The 19,629-nt window shown below is 35.3% G+C and overlaps 1 long non-coding RNA gene across 6 annotated transcripts in view; it reads left to right on the forward strand.

Moving 5' to 3' along the window:
• Nucleotides 1-19,391, forward strand: part of LOC149071202 (uncharacterized) — a 37,570-nt gene extending 18,179 nt beyond the window's left edge. The window contains exons 2-5 of one of the 6 annotated variants that reach the window (XR_016194707.1): nucleotides 4,975-5,143; nucleotides 16,173-16,225; nucleotides 17,540-17,607; nucleotides 19,163-19,391. This is a non-coding gene — a long non-coding RNA (uncharacterized LOC149071202). Of the gene's footprint in view, nucleotides 1-1,468; nucleotides 1,815-4,974; nucleotides 5,144-5,923; nucleotides 6,162-7,019; nucleotides 8,158-9,438; nucleotides 9,498-16,172; nucleotides 16,226-17,539; nucleotides 17,608-19,162 lie in introns of those variants that run through there. The other 5 variants (XR_016194709.1, XR_016194708.1, XR_016194706.1 and 2 more) reach the window with 5 other exon arrangements.
• The last annotated feature ends 238 nt before the right edge of the window (nucleotides 19,392-19,629 follow it).

A 19,629-nucleotide genomic window follows, 5' to 3' on the forward strand; every position in this document is an offset into this window, starting at 1 on the left:
GGTTTTTATTCATTTTTAAAGTTTCTACGGACTTTTCGCTCACCCTGTATAATTTTGATTTTATTTTTGATGTAGGATTTGTTCGAGAAGCTTGATTGATATTGATCCTTTATCAGTTTTCAATATGCTAACGTTTTGAAATGGCATTGGAATTGCTCCTTGCATAGTCGGATATCGTGTGCTGTAATCGTTGATACTCGATTAAGCGAGGCCGACTCTGTATATCTGTGTCTTTCAACTTTTTTTTACTTTTATGAATACAAATCCCAATTGAATACACGTGTTCGTGTCGAAGCAGTGGCGAAAAAAAAATAATTTCCACATTCTACTCCATTACGGATTAGAATAAACGAGTTGCTTATTTACGCGAACTGGGAATGATTTTTACTTTCGGTCGTCGAAGTCACCAGAGAATCATTAATATATAGAACGATGTTTTCAAGTATCAGAAAACTGAGTTTGAGTCACGAATCTGTCAGTTTTATCCATAAATCGCAGAACAAATATAAACCATGTACAAATAAAATAAAAGAGAGGGTGAGGGGTTTATGGAAAACAAATTAGTCACACTTCCACATTCCCATCAAAATAAACACAGATGCACAGCATAGATGATCAGGAGAGCAGTCTAATAATATGTTTAATGCAATCGACCTGATGTTCTTTAGCACGTGTTATGGCCTATTTTTTTTTCTTACATTTGTAAGTTTGTTACAGTTGTAAGTTTATATATATGTGTTATTTTTTATTTTCCTTCTCTTTTGCATATACAGCATAAACTCCTCCAAGACGGCCACTCGGCGTTTCGTAAAAAAAGCGGCTGTCTGCGGAGGTGACCGCCGAATAAAGGTTGTATGACAGGAAAAGCACATTTCAGACAGGGAGTGTGTCAAAATAACGGTTTCCAATGTTATTTTCCAAGCCATATTTTCATAAAAGCAATGGGTTTTTTACACGACTCCATTCATCTATCAATTCATCAACTAAATAATTTTTTTTTTCAAATTTCTTTAGTTATTTTCTCAAAAATGGTATTTTCTTAAGACACACATTCAGTCATGCTCACGACAGTATAAAATCTATGCGCAGCATGATAATAAAACGAGATGCATTAACGTAAGTAAACCACGAAATATTTTGGGTATTAACGGGGTTTTTTCTCAATCGAAATTTAAAACAAATACGAAGTCTAATCGAAAAAGAAACTTTTGCAATGCGAATTTCGTGTGCTACATTTTTACAAGTGGAAGTTGAAAGAGCTAACGTGTCAAAATGTCTCTATAATTCATGTTAATTTTTTTTAAGAGTCCAAAATGCAATTTTTATCATTATTTCAATTTTCCTGAATAACCAACATGTTGTCTTTTTCTTTTCTATCTCGCACCCTCGGTTAAGGACTGCTGCGCCATTAATTATTAGTGTTTACGAAGGTGGCTACAGGGTACGTCCATAGCATGTCTAGTCTTTGCAAGTATGAATGAATACTTTGCATCTAGAATCTTCTTTCTCTCTTTCCCGACGCCGGTTGCTGGCCAATCACGTCATTCCACGTAGACTTCAGGCGAAATAAAAGCATCAAATCCAGCCCCTCGACCTCACTTCTTCAATAATATCTGCAGCGTTAATACGCCATCGTTTTAAACTCAAAATTTACTGGCAAATTCGCTGCACTTCTTTCCATTACCTACATGAAAATAAATGATCAATTAGCATTGTGCCATGTTTTCATAGTGGAAATTTCCCTCACACCGAAGTTCTTTTCGTCAACTTAACGTGAAAAGGCGTTTTAAGAAAGAGTGAGCCGCAATTTTCCGGTAAGTCCTTGTTAATTAACTTGATACCTTATTTGCCTTTACCGATCATATTTTAGCCTATTATTCAACTACACTTGTGATTTTATTTGTGCGTTCCAAGTGTCGGATTTGAATGGATTTTACGTGCGTATCATGTCAAAACAATTGTTAATGGAAATTTTTATTGCACTTGTTGTTATTAGTGAGACTAATTTGAATTTTTATGTCGTCGCCATTTTAGAAGTTTACAATATTTTCACTGACACTAATAATAGTCGGAGACATTTTTTTAAATTTTTCTGTTTCATGGGGTTTTTTCAACTGATCTAGATTATTTTCTTATCACTGATTTCAAATCTGAAATCTATTTCTCTCTGCAAGCTCTAGTTTTTATGCAGTCTAATATTATGTACTCATACATGACCAAAGTTCCCCCGGATATCGACTAACGACTTACACTAGCTTAGTTGTTTCAGTTTAGTTGTATTACTATATAGATTCATTAGTTTGTCAATTTATCAGTTTTATCTATTTACTTCCAGTGGTTAATTTTTATAGAATACTAGAGGGCGGAATTTTTCTAGCATGTGAGGCGCGGCGTCGGGAACACGACCACAGCACCAGGCCCGTCATTTAGTGGGGGGGGGGGGGTGCGTTGCCCCCTCTGGCTTTTGAAAATACACTAAAAATGGTATATATATATATATATATACAAATATATATAGGCCTATACATACATTGAGTACATGTGCTTTGCTCCCCCCACCCCTGGAAAAAGTTGAAATGACGGCCCTGCACAGTACATTTCAGTTGCAGATGAAATAAGAAAATTTCATATCCGTTTCCCTTTTTAGTGTAATTTTCGGTGTCAGTTTTTAACTGAGTAGGCAAGTGCATTTTGTGAAGTTTATTTCAGATTGAGGAAGGATTTGTCTTGGAATTCCCATGGTTTGGCGGGAACCCACAGATCACATACCTAATTGCTATTTTTGCCTGATCGACACAAATGTTGGCAAGAAAAATCGGGGCAGGATCATCTACACTGATATTGCATCCGTTATTCGACTGATTCTACACTAGGAGCAACTCGCAATTCCTGTGTTTAATGGTTTTGACGCATCTGAAAATGAAGACGCTGAGCAAGATCAGCAAATGCGTGGTGTGTGTTCGTGATATCCAGCTTCCAGAAAAGATTTCAACATCTCGATACTCCACATCTTCTGATAGCAAGATTTCATCAGCCTCTCAGCAGTTTAGTGAAGCAGAATTGAATGACCTGTTAGTGATTTGGCCCTCTCCAAAAAAGCAGCTGAGGTATTAGCCTTCAAGCTACCGGAAAAGAATCTGAAGATATGCTACAAACTAGTCCACTAAATGGTTTATCTACCATCGGGAGAACCTTTCTTCGAGATCATAGACAGGCGAGTGAACATACGAAGGCATCGCTTCCAAATAAGAATACCAACGGCAAGAATTGTAATTATCCGAACTGTCACCATGTCATGAGGAAATATCGTAGTTACCAACAACAACAACAAGCATCAAAGAAATATCTCTCAGGGCTATGGAGCCGCCTTGAAACCGTCGAGGTTAACACACTCACGTTCACATATTTATTACAGTCACTCACTAGGTAATTCATTTGTTCACTCACATATTTATTCATGTGGTCTCTCACTTGAACACTCATACAGTCAATCACTCGGTCTCTCGCACGGCACTCATTTGGATATTAACATGGTCACTCAAGCATTTATATGATCATTCTTTTGGTAATTCATACGGTCACTTACTTGGATATTCATATGGTCACAAAATTAAGCATTCATATGGTCACTTACTTGGATATTCATATGGTCACAAAATTAAGCATTCATATGGTCACTGAATTAAGCATTCATATGGTCACAAAATTAAGCATTCATATGGTCACTGAATTAAGCATTCATATGGTCACAAAATTAAGCATTCATATGGTCACTGAATTAAACATTCATATGGTCACTGAATTAAGCATTCATATGGTCACTGAATTAAGCATTCATATGGTCACTGAATTAAGCATTCATATGGTCACTGAATTAAGCATTCATATGGTCACAAAATTAAGCATTCATATGGTCACTGAATTAAGCATTCATATGGTCACAAAATTAAGCATTCATATGGTCACTGAATTAAACATTCATATGGTCACTGAATTAAGCATTCATATGGTCACTGAATTAAGCATTCATATGGTCACTGAATTAAGCATTCATATGGTCACTGAATTAAGCATTCATATGGTCACTGAATTAAGCATTCATATGGTCGCTCTTTTGATTATTCATACGATTACTCACTCATACAGTCAATTGCACACTTACACTTTTGTCACTCACTTGGCATTCATTTAAGGTCGCACACCTAATCACTCGTGCACTCACGCAGTCATTCATCCATCTTTTCGGGGAAAGTGAAATGTCAGGTGCGAAATTTTCGGGGGCGAAAAGTCAAAGGGTGAAATGTATGTCAGGGGTGGAAATATAACGGTACGAAACGTTCCAGGGTTGAAATGGTGGGGGCGAAATGTCGGAATGTGTATGTACATATTGTGAAGCTAACGGGAAGTTTGTTACTGTGTGAAGGTGCTATCTGAAAATCAATTCTTTCTATCTAATGCTATAGCTCGAAAACTTGCCGTAAATACTTCTCTTAACAAGAGCAAGGCCCTTCCATTTGTTGGATTGATTTTTTGGGTAAATTTATAAACAGAAATTTTACGAATGAAGTTGACTTCCGGGCTTTAGTGAATTTCCTTCTTGTGGAAAGAAATTTGTTTCGTCAAACCTACCACAACCCAGGTCTATCGGCATGGGCAATTTACTACCTAATGAGTTGTGCCGGAAGTGTAAGTGTGCGTACCTAGCAGTCTAAGTGCGTATCTAGTGTTGTGTATGGCCGCTGTGATGGTCGAGTGGTCATAGTGGTTTTGAAATTTAATTCTAATTTACACGATGGCTACGAAAGCCTTTTTTGTTTCAATGCTCTACATAATTGATAATTATATTGAAATATTTCTCGCACGTAGCTTTTGTTCCTGAAACCAATATACCGTATATTCATCAAAAGTAATCAATTCTTGTAAAAAAGAAACATCATTTATACTCTATTGCTGAATATCTGTTCTCAATTTCAGCTGAGAATCTAACAAGGAAAGAAACTGTCAAGGAAAAAAATTCTGTCAAAAACACTAGAAGAGTCTGGAAGTGGAAGATCTAGAAAGATTTATAATCCAAGAAATAATGATAACAATTGGATTGGACCTGAACTGGGAAGCTCTACCCAAAATCATAGAAATGATGAAAGTACGTAAATTTTCCATCAATCTTCATTGATGAACTTTTAAATTCAAACTCCTATGAATATTTACATTTTATTAACGCAAAATCGTCGAAATAATTTTCAGAACTACTGAAAAATTCGAGATAATATTAGTTATAAACTTAAAAAAAAGTTTGTAAAGGTTTATTTTTTGAGAAATTGCAGTTGTCATTAGGCGGGTTAGGTAGGGGACAAGAGAGATTACGGCACTAATATATTCGTAATGGGAAAACCACAGACACTGAATCATTGCAACAATATAGTAATTATAGAATAAATCTTTTCCTGGTGACTTCCATTAAGACTATGTCAAAGATATTAAGAGCTAACTGCCATGATATGAGAACAGACTGAAATACAGGGTGTTTCAAAAAGAATCGTCCGATTTAAAAAAAAAATCATAACTATTCAGCTTTTAATCAGTTTTGATCGAGTATAGGTAGAAAGAGGGAAAACTCAAGATTCACGCAGTTGCCGACAGGTAGCGCTAACGCTCTTTCTTCGGCCTCCACTTCAGTGTTTGTCAATATTGGCTTTTCCCACAGTTAGAAACCGATTCGGATGACTTCATTTTCCAGCAGGACTGGTCACCACCACACTGGAGCTTGTACGCTCCAGTGTGGTCCTCCGCATAGGAACTGACGACCCAGTTAACATCACTGGCCTCCAAAGTCACCGGACCTCACAGTGTGCGATTTCTTCTTGTGGGGGTTTATAAAAATTCACTTGTTTACTTTACTACGTTTATGTGCCTTCCCTTCCAGCTACATTAGCCGAACTGAAGATACGCATAACAGCAGCCGTGGATGCAAACATGCTCGCAAAAGTTTGGGACGAATTTGACTACCGAATAGATATATGCCTTGCATCCCAAGGTGGACACATTGAGTACCTTTTATTCGGTTTGTAAAAAAACTTTATCATTAGCCATGTAATATAAGATTACTTTTAAGTGTCTAAGAGTTCAATATTTTTTGTAATATACGCATTTCAAATCGGGTGATTCTTGTTGACTACTGCATAATTTCGATTACTATGAAAAATCTTACTTGGCTTAATAGTTTATAGTTCAGAAGCGGAAAAGATGGTGGAACTGGAGGTCAATAATACAAATAAAAAAAATGATAATGGTGAAAGTATCGAGCCTAGGGCCACACGTGAAGATAGGGATTTTTTGGTACTATTTTTATGAGAAACTAAAAGCATACGATATATAATTTGCCACAGGTTGCAGGTGTTTGTCAATAGCATATTTTATAGAATTGTCATGAATGAAAACATCGAATTAGAAGGATGCTGGTAATGATGGTCTGATAGGGTATATTGATTAGTAAAGAAAGACATTATGGAGTCAAGAGATGGGTACAAATATTCTGACTTCCAAGTTTTCAAATATCTTGCATCATAAAACAGCTGCGAGTCAGGCCCCCATTTGAAAAATACTCTCCGCTGTTAGCAGGTAAACCTAAAACACACGATACATACTTAGTATGGAAATTTAAGCATTTGCGAGTTCCACTTTTGAATATAAAGAGACAGATGGCAGCACCAGTATGGCAAGGGAAAAAAATAACATTGGAAAAGCAAATACATATATAAGTTCAAAGTAAATTTTCTTTCATGTTTGCAATAGATCAGAAAAATCCTTATCTTTTTGCCCTACAGTTAATGTTATAACTCATTATTGGTTTTTGTGAATCCTGCACTCCCATTTTAGTCCATAAGAACTGTAGTAATCAGATCAAAATATACTGATCTATTTAATCCTTCATGAATTGATAAATAAGTTGGTGGCATTGGAAATGAAATCACTTTTATTAATGTATGTTTTTGAAAGTGATGTCTATCTTGCATTTTCAGGTTGATTGCAAGAACGTCGACATTCCAAAGTACGGGAATATCGTTTCGTCAAGTTCTCACCTGGCACCTAGAGTTTTGCAGTGGCTTCTCTCTGCCGTTTGTTCTAATTTGTCGTTCCTAATATTCACATGCTCGATAATCCAAGTGCTCCATCACACTATGTGAACTTGATATCCCTTCTAATTCTTCTCCGAAGTATTTTTCCTAATTTATTTCTTCTGATCCATCCTCATCAAAAAAATATTGAATTCTTTAGTTTGTTCTCACCCATTAGAGACATTTCGTGCTAAATATATTATTCTGTCAATTTCTTCACCATTCCTTACAATTTTCTCGAGTTATTGGCTTTTATTAAATTTTTAAACCTACACTTTAATTTTAGTCAAAAACGTCATGCTGTAGTTTCAACATAATGAATTGCTTGAATTTGTAAACTCTTTTTCCTATGAAACTTCAATTCTTTTCTTTAGTCCATGTCAACTATTGCTTATTACTTGATAAGAATTTCTTCTTACTTTTATTGCTGTGTACGAACCTCATCATAGTATAGTTATCAATGAACCATTTCTACCTCTTCCATTCCGATGTGTCGTACTTTCCGAATTTCTACGATAATGTGATCCAAATATGGTTCAATATGGTTTGACTGATAGAGGGATCTCTTATATTCATCTTTTTTGCGTCTGATGTTGGTTTTATGAGGCAATCTAACTTCACCGTGCTGTAAGAAATTCCCACTTCAAACTTATACCATTGAATGGACACATCAGGATCCTTTACCGGCTTCTTTAGTGAGAATTAGTTTGATTTTGAAATTGCATTCAAGTTCATTACCAGTTATTCAATTAGTCTTTCACTGATTAATCTCTGAGAGTCATTCTCCTATTTCCTTCTTATCTATACAACTTGTTTTTCATCTTCTTTCATTCATTGAAAAACTTCTGAGAGCCAGGAGAGAGATCCATGAGCTTCTATATTGAAAGATCACGCAGAAAGACAACATCTAATTCAAGCTATCGACAGAAAAATAATACTAATGTCTTCTACGGCACTTCACTGAGAAGGAATTTCATTCCTAAACGAAATTGAGTTGTAAATATTTGTCAACGAAGATGCAAATAAAATTATTGATTATGTATGTTTGATTTGTGCTTCATGTAAGAAATTGAACTGGCCACAGACTGATATTTATTTGAGGAGTAAGTGCATGATTTTAGGCCCCCCTCCAAATGTTTTCCTATGGGGAACACCTCGTGTACTTGAGGAACATTTAAATTTTTTTTTGTTTACTTTAAGAGTAAATTTTTTTCGTAAATTGTGTCGATAATTTTATGCAATTATGAGAGATTTTAATATTTTAATAGCCGGTTGTGTTTTATCGAATTTGAACTTCCACTTTTTCGCAATTTGTTAAGGAATTTTATCAACATTGTTACGAAAATTATTTTTTATTTGTCATTCATCACCGGTAAATAATCGGTAACTCATCAGTTTTCTGTAAACCCCTCGAAATACCACTAAGAGGCCTTTCACACGGAGCGGATGCGGGTCCGGAAGAAGTTTCAACAATTCGAATATACTGCGCCTTTCAGACGAGCCGAAAAATCTCCGCACCTAGGAAATGTTCATGCGGGTCCGGACGTCGTCCGCATGTGTCAAAACCTAAGTGCGGGCTACGCATCCGCACATAGAAATTTTGATAATAGGTTTATTCGGGGCTATTCGCACAATGCGGATGCGGAGCGAATTCGTCCGCATCTTTGGCTACTTTTTAAAGCTTATTGTGCACTGAATTTTTTTAATTATTTGCCATAATAATTGCCATAAATACCCTTAAAAACACCATATGAGGGTCCCTGTTCATCAAATATCATGTACCCACATACGTCTATCCCTTTGTTTCCTTCTGAGATTGAGATATAGCAACTTTAACTGCCTTTTGTCCATACTTTACAATTTTATACAATAAAACCTGCCAACAACGGCCACTGACGGGACCAAAATTATAAGCCCCGTTCTGTTCATTACGAATATTTAATTGACTAAATACTTTAATAACTTTTAAATTTAATTTAAAAAAATTAATTTTTTCTTTTTGAATGGAACAGCTTTGGTATAAGGGACACGCCAAATTGGCGACTTTTTTTCCGGCGATAAGTTGCCATCGTTGGCGCGCTCTGGTTTGTATGTTGTTCTGCTGGGCTGTCGTTGTTCCAGAATGTTCGTAGAATTCTGCCAGTCGGTGGCGCTGACTGTTGTTTTTCCGGGTTCTTAGCGTCCTAGCGCGTCTTTCAAACGGGTTTTACTGCCATTTTCAAACTGGTTTTCTCTTTTTTTCTTCCAAATGACGTCACGTAATAGCCGCGGCGTTATGAAAAACCGTTGGGATAGTTCTTCATATTTTCTCTTCCTTCCGTATATATGATGTAGTGTGTGTGTCGGATTAATTGGAATTATTTTGGACATCTTTTCCCTCAGGTTGTACCTTTAATATTTTCCAATATTTATTCTTTTCTACATGCAGGATGCCCCTGCATCCTTTTTATTTTATTTATTTATTTTATACCGTTGATTATTTATAAGAACCCGGATTCTCGGAAAGAGAGTCCGGGTTTTAATTTATAATAAGTAGAATATTTTTATTTATACAGCAGGACCGTTATTTATTCACAACGGTCCGGGTTTTATTTAAACCCTGATTTCATTTTTTTTTATCCAGTTTTATTTTTTAAATACTCCACAGCTTATTTTTGTTTATGCCATTTGTTTTTACTGTTTTCTATGCTGGCGACTTTTTTTTTCTGGCGCACGTAGTGTCTGGCGGCTTTTTCTCGGGCCGTCTGACATATTTGGCGCCGGGAAAAAAAAAGTCGCCGAAAATCGCCAACCTGTCCCTTATACCAAAGCTGTTCCTTTTATTTTTTTAAACTTTAAAAAAAATTGTTTTATTAAACAATGTTATCCACGTAAGGTTTGTTCACTCAGGGTCGTTTGAAGACCCTAACACTTGAATATTTTTGGTGGTTCCCCCGATACCTACAAGTTTATTTCACTCAATATTCAGGCTATAAACTGAAAAAAAATGAAATTTTATATTTCAGAAGTGACTAAGCTAAGGATGGGATTTCACTATAAAAGGTTTATGAAAGTTATTTTATAAAACTTGAAAAAAGCAACTAATAAATTTATCGGTTGCATTTGCTCTAATGCAACCGATAAATTTATTAGTTGCTTTTTTTAAAATAATTGTTATAAAATTTTTATAGCGTAATCCGGAATTATACTATAAAGTTTTATGAAAGAACTTTTATGAAAGTTGAAAAATTCAACCAATAAGATAATATTGGTTGAATCTTTCACGTTTTATCAAAAGCTTTTACAAAACTTTTATAGTGTAATCCCGGCCTAAGGCTGGTATTACACTATAAAACTTGAAAAATGTAACCAAAAAACACATCTGTTACATTCGAGCGAACTTAACTGATCGGCCTATCGGTTGTATTTTTCAAGTTTTATAAACGAACTTTTATAAAACTTTTTAGTGTAATCTTATTTGAATAACTTGTGTGAGAGATTATGCGGAGCAATTTTATGTTCTATTTTGTTTTATAATTTTATTTACTATATTTTGTGCCATGAAATTGATATAAATCACTTTAATAAGACATCCTCCCGTTAAAGCACGCAACGCCTCAGTGCTGAGACACAAAAATTTTCAAAATGTTTGAATATAAGTGATGTTTCTATTATACTATTCTATATATATTGGACTCTTTTTTTTTTTCATTGCAAAACTTCTGAGTGCCAGAGTAGTAAATCCACCAGCTTCTATATTGAAAGATCAAGCAGGAATAGAACAATGGACACACGTGATTTTCGCAAAGAAAAATATTTGTGAATGTCTTTTCCTTACACCGCATTTCACTGGGAAGAAAATTCCTAGCAGCAAACAGTCTCACTTCGTTGGGCATTTTGCCTCTGTTGTGGCGTTGTATTTGTATTGAGTTGTAAATATTCTTTCATCGAAGATGTAAATAGAATTATTCGATTCTTCCAATTCTTGTGTGAAGTTTAATTTTAATTTCATTCCGTTTCATGTCAGAGATTGCCATGGGGATGCTGATATAACATAAGAAATGTAGATGCACGATTTTGGTTTATCATGATATCCCTATGGGAAAGTGTCTCCTACATTCACAAATAACTGTTAAAATATTTCTATTAACATCGAGACACTCAATTTGTTTTAAAAATCCTGTGGATATAATTTAATTTTATATAATTTTACGAGGGATTTCAATTATTGGGTGTCTTTTTTTCTCTGAATTCGAACTTGAACAGCTTGCAACGTATTCATACTTAGTGCTTCAAGACGTTTTGAACAAGTCGTGTTTCAATCTTTTTTTCCCCTTACCTGAAGAGGAACAGTTTAGAAAAAAGGGCATTTCAATGGAAAACATTAGCATGAATAAGGCGTGACAGCAGTTAAAAGTATATTAAAAATACTTCTAATGCAGATAGAACAAAAACTCTAATAAAGTCAGACGCAGAAACTTTTATACCGTTAAAAAATTGAAAAATAGTGTCAACTCGGTGATAATGAAGTTTCTGTGAATTTTTGTATTTCTTTCCGAGTTGTCGTTTCTTCAGACCTTTTTGACGAAAAATATAATCGGATGTAATCAAATGCTGTGTGTGTGTGTGTGTGCAAGAAGCTGTTATTTCATTATGATGAGGGAGAGATGATACGCCATAAAAGTTTGATAAAAGATATTTTACCAATAAGAAGATATTTACCAAAGATATTAAACCAATGAGTTTATTCGTTCAAATGTAACCGATACGCTTAGTGGTTGCATTTTTCAAGTTACATAAAAGAACTTCCATAAAACTTTTATAGTGTAATCCAAGCCTTAGGTCAGGATTACATACATTACTAGCATTTAGCACAATGGGTAATTTTTTTCTTTTTTTCCTATACTTTTATATGATAACAATAAATTTGATTTGATCTAAGTTTTGTAAAGGTGCTTTTATAAAACTTGAAAAGTACAACCAATGAACTGATCGGTTGCATTTGCTCGTCTGTAGTTTAATGATAGAACACGACCCCGGAAAGTGCGAGGTTGGTGGTTCGATTCCTCACAGAGGAATGTGACTTTTTTTTCAAATAATCTCCGCTTGGTATTCAGTCATTTGTACTTTACACAATTAGAGAAGAGATTCATCGTTTCGTTCTAGAAGTACATATGGGATATTTATCAAAGCAGAGTTTATTTTATATTCAAAATTTGAAACAAATAAAAATATTTTCAGGGCATATAAATTTGTGCCTATATTTGAAAATAAAAATCATAATAGTGACTTGAAATTATAACTTTTGACAAGATATAAAGTTATTTATTTTGATGAATATAATTTCATTTTTGATGAATGTTTTAAAGAGAAACATCCCTTACAAGGATTTCGTCGTGCTTTGGAGAAAGTTGCACTCAATAGACTGGAAAATAAAATCAGGAAAGAAATCAACAAACGCTTCTCGAACTTCGTCGAAGAGGTCACTGCGAGTGAAAGCACCCCATGAAAAGATCTGCAAGAAAATTACAAAAATACAAAATGAACCAGTCGAAATGGCTTCACTGATGCTGAGATAGCAAAGTGCTTGCTGAAGCTTATGAGGGTCAATTCAAACCGAACAGTAATCAATCGATTGACACTCAGCGGGAACACTTGAATTAAATTGAGGTATTTCTCAACAGACCACGTTATCAGAGTCTCAGTGGGCTTCAGAGCTAACAACTATGGAGGAGATTTAGAGAACTCATTAACAAGCTCTCGATCAAGAAAGCCTCTGGCGTGGACGAAATCTCCAATCTTGCTCCCAATAATCTGCCCTTATGTCTCTCACCAACATTTTTAATAGCTTCCCGAAAGTAAAAGAAACTAATAAAAAAACTCTTCCCGAAAGTAAGAAAAACTTTCAGTAATCAAATCTATCCACAAATCTGGCTCTAACCCTCTCATAGCCAAAATTTTTCGACGATAAGCTTCTGAGTAATCTATCTAAGCACTTTGAACGTATCCTTCTCACTTGATTCAGTAACTACAGTGGAATCCCGTTATAACGAACGCCAAGAGACCGGTGGACTAACTTCGTTAAAACGAAATTTCGTTATCAGCATCTTAAATCTCAGTTAAAAAACTCTGAATTTTGTATAGAGCGGTACAGAAGGCCAGAACTATTTTCCGAACGCAGTTTCTCTAAAATCTTAATTGAAGAGCTGCGTTCATCATACTTGTTGCCCTTGCGCAATTGGAAGTGTTCGTGCGCTCTTGATCATGTAACTGTTCGTTAGCCATCAAAAAAAAAATAATAAATAAATAAATAAACGAGTCTGATGTCAGGTAACATCAAAATATAGAAACAAGTCTGTTAATTTTTGCATGGGTTGTGCAACTTGAACATGACGTGAATGTGCAAGAATAATGAAAAAAAGATTTCTGGGTGATCATCATAAAAATTCTCCTTATCAGTAAGAAATCAATACCTATTTGACAGAATCATATTATAGACATTCTCATATTTAATTTCATACGCTTATTTTATATCTTTGCCATATTATAGGATTACTGAAAAAAATTTTGTACTGAATAGTGTAAATAATATATACTAAGTCTTATTTTCACTGCATCACATCAGTTTTTAGCTAATTTTGAAGCCCATTTTACAAATATAGTTTTTATAAACAAATATAGTTTTCCGTTATGAATACACAGTTAAACAACATTGAATAAAAGTAGGGGAAAAACCCAGGAAAATCTAAAATAAATTCTTGTTTTCGCTATGAAACACCGTTTCTTCACAGTTTGATTCGACCCTTTAAGAGGTTTTTAGAATTCTCCTGATCAACTTTATAACTGCCACATTGGATATCACTTAACCTTGTAAATAGAAATTGCCTCCTAGTCTCAAGAACAATTTTTTTTTTCAGATTGCGAGCTGATAAACGCTTCCCCTTCAACAAGAAAATTGACTCCGCCCATTGCTTTCATTTCCCTCACTATGATACAAAGACAGTGGCGTCGGAGCCGGGGGTGCAGTGGGTGCCTGAGCACCCACAGACTATTCTGTGCCACTGGTCTGAGCATCCACCAGAATTCATCCAGAAATCAAAATTTCCCACATAAAAGTCAAGCCAAGCACCAACAGGTGCATAACATTCCCGACGCCTCTGTACAAAGACACCTGCCATGACGTGTGTGGCTTTTCTTTTGGGAAAGAAATACTTTTTTCTTAAAAGTTTTCAATGTCTTACGATGCTAAAAGAAAGGGGAAAAAACGCAGTCTGCTTAACTAGCTTTCTGTTATCTAACTCTATCGTCTGCTGACTCCGCTCACTGGCAGTTGATCGACTGGGATCGGGAGGGGGGGGGGGGTTGTGAAAACCTTTTTTACTGTAAAAATGACTTTAACGCTTATTTGGGCTCATCAATGCCGAAATAAAAGCGTTTCAAGAACTCGAGATATTTCACGATGAGGCAAATAAAGCAGATCAAGTTTGACGAAATATCTCGGGATTGCCGCCGTGAGGGTTAAGACCAGACACATCAACATATTTTGGTCGATTCTTGAGCATCATCTATGCAGATGTTTTACAACTCATAACTTTTGACTTTAAAAAAAAATGCGGAACAAAAAATTCGTTGAACAATAGTTTCTCTCTCCTTTTTTAAGAAACATATATTTCACACGCGCGAGTCCATGCACACACACACAAATGGTTTTCTCTTCCCTCACAACTATTCTCAGTCAAGAAGTAATGCAATACAGAAAAAGCCATTTATCATACAATCACTATTGTAACTATGCGAATGTAAATTATGCCCGTTTTCTGAATATTGCTGAAGTCCTATAAGAACATTCAATATTGTCAAATATTTCACAAAATAATGGTACTGTATGAATATTAGAGATGGGACGAATTCAGCACTTTTGCCGAATACCGAATGATGCTCAGGTATTCGGCCGAATATCTGGGTAAATCTGAGTACATCAATGTAATTAAATATATATATATATTGATTATAATTTTCCTTCTTAATTACAAATTTATTGATTATATTTTATTGCGTGGGGTATATTCTATTCGTGAATAAAGACTATGTTAGGTTAAATTTCTAGAATAAGAAAAACATGAAACTGATACGTATAGCACTATATATAAGGTGAAAGCGAGCGTGAATTACACAAATTCACAAGCTGAAGGATGTACTTGGACAAGATAAGTATTGAACTGCTGAAAGAGGCAGAGAACACCTAAAGATGAAAAATAAGTCGTAAATTTCACACAGGATGCATTACTAATGTAAATAATGGTTGACATTTTCGTAATTAAATTTAAAATTGTAACAAGTGTTGAAAAAAAAACTGATTCCGTAAGTAATGTGTTAAAATACAATGTACCGTTATATTTGATTGTCAGTGTCATGGCAATAATAGTCTTCCAATTGTCATTTTTTTAATATATTGCATAATTAAAATTCAATTTCAATCATTTAAAATTAACGAGAATAAATTTTTTTAATGAAAAACATCAATTTTAGTTATAATTGCGATGAATTCTAATAACATTGATATGTGGCCGCCGAATATTGGGTATTCGGCAAAATCACTATTCTAAATTTCTCTATTTCATTTGTGCTATTCCTAATGAATATCACTGAAATTAAGATGATGGCATTTCACCCGGCTCATAATTGATACTATAGACCATTTTTACCCTGAAATGTGTTTTAATTATGTGGAAATTTTGATAATTCCAGCTGTCTCCGTTCTACAATATTTTCACGCGTTTACTTTGCTTCATCCTCTGCATCGAAATTTAAATGCACTGATTGTTTTACGATTGCCTATATTGAATTACGGATGTTGACAAATACATGATTTTTGCGACGCACGCCCCGTTCTTCTAAATATAATAGACAATAGCCATTGCGAAACATCGATTGCAACCCTGGTATTCATCAAAATAATTGCCCATTAATGTGAAATTTATTCCGAGAAGTTGACGAGATACCTTCATTTTGTTTCTTCATTATTTTTTTCCCCATAAAAGTGAACGATGAAGTGAAATTCAATATTCTTCAATTTAGGTGTATTGACACTCAAGCAAAGATTCCTCTCTCAAGCCTGTTTTGCCTATTAAGTAAGTTCCGTTTAGTATAGTGAATATGATAATTATTTTTGCTTGTACGTCACGTAACATCCACGTATGATGTATTCGTATAATGTCTGGAATTTTTTCACTTATAAAAAAATATTTATGTATTCAAACGGCCCAAAATCAGTTTCTGAACAAAAGTGTGTATTCATTGATATCAATAATAATTAGGGATAGGATTTCTATGACTTCGCATATTTTTTTATGCATTTCGCATATTTCGCTATTTTTTCATGGTAGAGTATTTTTTTCATGATTTTCAGTAAAATTTAAGTAATTTTAGGCAATTTAGGGCAATATTTTCATGATATACAATAATAATTTTAGGGATTTCCCGACGATTTCGATTTTAAGGCCGAGATTACACTATAAAAGTATAATCCCGGTTTATAATCATCGGTTGCATCTGATCGAATGTAAATCTATCAGCTTTATAGGTTGGATTCTTCAAGTTTTATAAAAGGGATTTTATAAAACATTTATAGTGTTCCGGCCTAAGAAATAATAGTCAACTTTATTTACCTTTGATATCGTTTTTGGCAATGATAGGCGATTTTTCGGTAATAGCAGCTGTTCTCAAGTTCATTTGTGTACGTTTGGCATCGTTTTTGACAATGTGTTCCAGTAATTTCACGTATTTTTCTCAAAGAAATATGGTCAGCTTATTTATAAAAGCATATTCTTAGTTTTCTTTTTAGGGTATAAATGCATTTTTCATGGAGCATATTCTGTAGGTTTTCAGGTCATAAAAATCCAGGCCCGTCATTTGGAGGGGGGCGCCTCCCCCCAGACTTTTCGCCTGGCTTTTGAAAATACAGTCAAACCTCGTTAGTGCGTCACCCGGTTAACACGTCACTCCGCTTACCGGATCACTTTTTGGAAGTCCCAATTATCTTCAGGCAGGAATTGGCACAGCTATGGCTTACTCCGTTTAACGAGTCACTCCGCTTATCAAGCCATATTTTTGCTCTCCCAAGAGTAACTCATTAACGAGGTTTGACTGTACACTAAAAATGGTATATATATATATATATACAAATACATATGTACATACATTGAGTACATGTGCTCCCCCCCCCCTCTGGAAAAAGTTGAAATGACTGCCCTGTGTGTAAAAATCCTATCCTTAATAATATTTGAATGAATTTTTTTCAGTGTGATGCTCACAGATATGAAAACAAAATTTTATTTCTCAAGTTAATATGAATAGAATTTATTACACTGCAATAATATTACACACATTGATATTTTAGATGGAATATTTCACGCATATAATTCAAAACATATTTATTTATATAGTTATATTCGAAAAATGAAGATAATCTTATTGTTGAGTCTGGTGATGTTAGTGATTTCTATGATGGGCGGTAAGTATCATTTAAACTTAAATAATTTTGAAGGCATGAAATAATCAATCAACGTTCATGTGCGGAGGCACATCTACGGTTTTGCCGCAAGAGAATTTTGAGGTCCTTCTCCCATTATCTCTAGTCTAATTTTCTTGACTACTCCTCTTTCCTAGAATTTGTCACACTATGAAATACCCAGCTTGCCCCCCCCCCCGCTCCTGCAAATACACCTGCGTCTCTAAGTCACTCTTTTGGCCACTACCATGCACAAACGCCCTCTAAGTCATTGTTTTAGTCACTCGCATGCTTGCACACTGTTTTTATCATAGCCATGACCACACACTCTCTTATAATCATGTTTTTAGTCTTTTAAATGCTTGCACACAATGTTTTATTCAACTACGTGCTTGCAAACTGTCATGATCACTCACATCCAGTCACGCTGTTTTGATCCCACGCGTGCTTGCACACTGCTTTGGTCACGCCGATCCTCATACGCTCTCTTAGTCCCTTTTTTAGTGATTTACATGCTTGCACACTGTGTTGGTCACTCCCATATTTGCACACGTTTGTGATTTTAATGGAATCTATAAGAAAAAAATTGTTCATGCGTATGCTATAGATTATATAGATTAGAATATTTTGTGAATATAACTGCATCGATGGGTTTACGAATATTTTGCCTGTCCTGACGGTATGGGTGACCATGAGAATGACCGTGTGAGTGTTCAAGTGAGTTGGACATTTATCCCCAGACTTTTCACCTGTCCTGACCATATGAGTGATCAAATGAGTTGGACATTTCAGCGCCTGACATTTTGCCTGCCTTGAGCGTATAGTTGACCGTATGTATGACCACATGAGTGACAAAGTGAATGACTGTATGAGTGAGCAAATGAGTGACTACGTGAGTTGGACATGGACATTCAGCCTCGGATATTTTACACCCGACATTTCGCCCCTTGTTAATATTATGTGTTTTCTCACTCTCACTCGGCCATTCAGTCACTCACATTGACATATTCATACGGTCACTCACAATCAAATATCCATACGGTTACTCACAATCAAATATCCATACGGTTACTCATAATCAAATATTCATACGATCAATCACAATCACACATTCATACGGTCAGTCACATATTCATACCATCACCCACTCGGTGATACATCCTGCAACTCACTCGGTAAATCATACGGTAACGCATACGGTCATTCATGCACACATATGGTCACTCACCTAATCACTTGATCACTCACACCGTCAGTCACTCATATGGTCAGGGCAGGCGAAATGTACCGGGCACGAAACGTCGGAGACGAAATTTCCGGATCCCGTATCGATGTAGCTTCTGAAGCCCCGTAACATGGACGGGAAACAGATAAAATCTAATACATCTATTCCTTTAATATCATCATGCTGTTTTAAAAAATCATCAGACTTTCGATTATTGTAATAGCTGTCAACGCGATGAATGTGAGAAAAAGCTCTTATATAATTCGTAACATGATTTACATGTGAATAGATATTATTATTATTCATATATATATATTCCGGATTCACATTTAGGTTTTGCTGAAGCAGTGAATTGCGATCACTGCAGGGATTTTTGCGAACCCAAAGGAATCGGCGATTGTGCCACCGGCCGGTGCTTATGCGACCAATGATCCTCACATTCATTGTGTGTGTGATTGTACCATACCATACCATAGGAAAATGATCCTGTGATCAATTGGAAGACAAATTGTAAAAAATGTCGACTATGGTATATGATTAAAAAGCATTGCAAAAATTATAATTGTTTTGTTGTCATCGTTTATTCTTTTCCCTCAGGGGGTCATTGATGGTTACGTCATCAATCACCCTTTATAAAAATATGAAATATTCTTTTGATGGTATCTTCACACTGGGTGTGCCAAAAACAAGAAAACCTTTTCCCTAGTTTGGGGAGCGCTTGAACTATTGATAAGTCCTATTCAAGTCCTATTCAATAAGTCCTACGTTCTTCCTATTGATAAGTCCTCTAGAGAGCCAGT

Source organism: Pholcus phalangioides, unplaced genomic scaffold, assembly GCF_987345545.1.
Source record: "Pholcus phalangioides strain wild (caught in Gottingen) unplaced genomic scaffold, Ppha-v1.0 ptg000019l_1, whole genome shotgun sequence".
NCBI classification, from domain to species: domain Eukaryota; kingdom Metazoa; phylum Arthropoda; class Arachnida; order Araneae; family Pholcidae; genus Pholcus; species Pholcus phalangioides.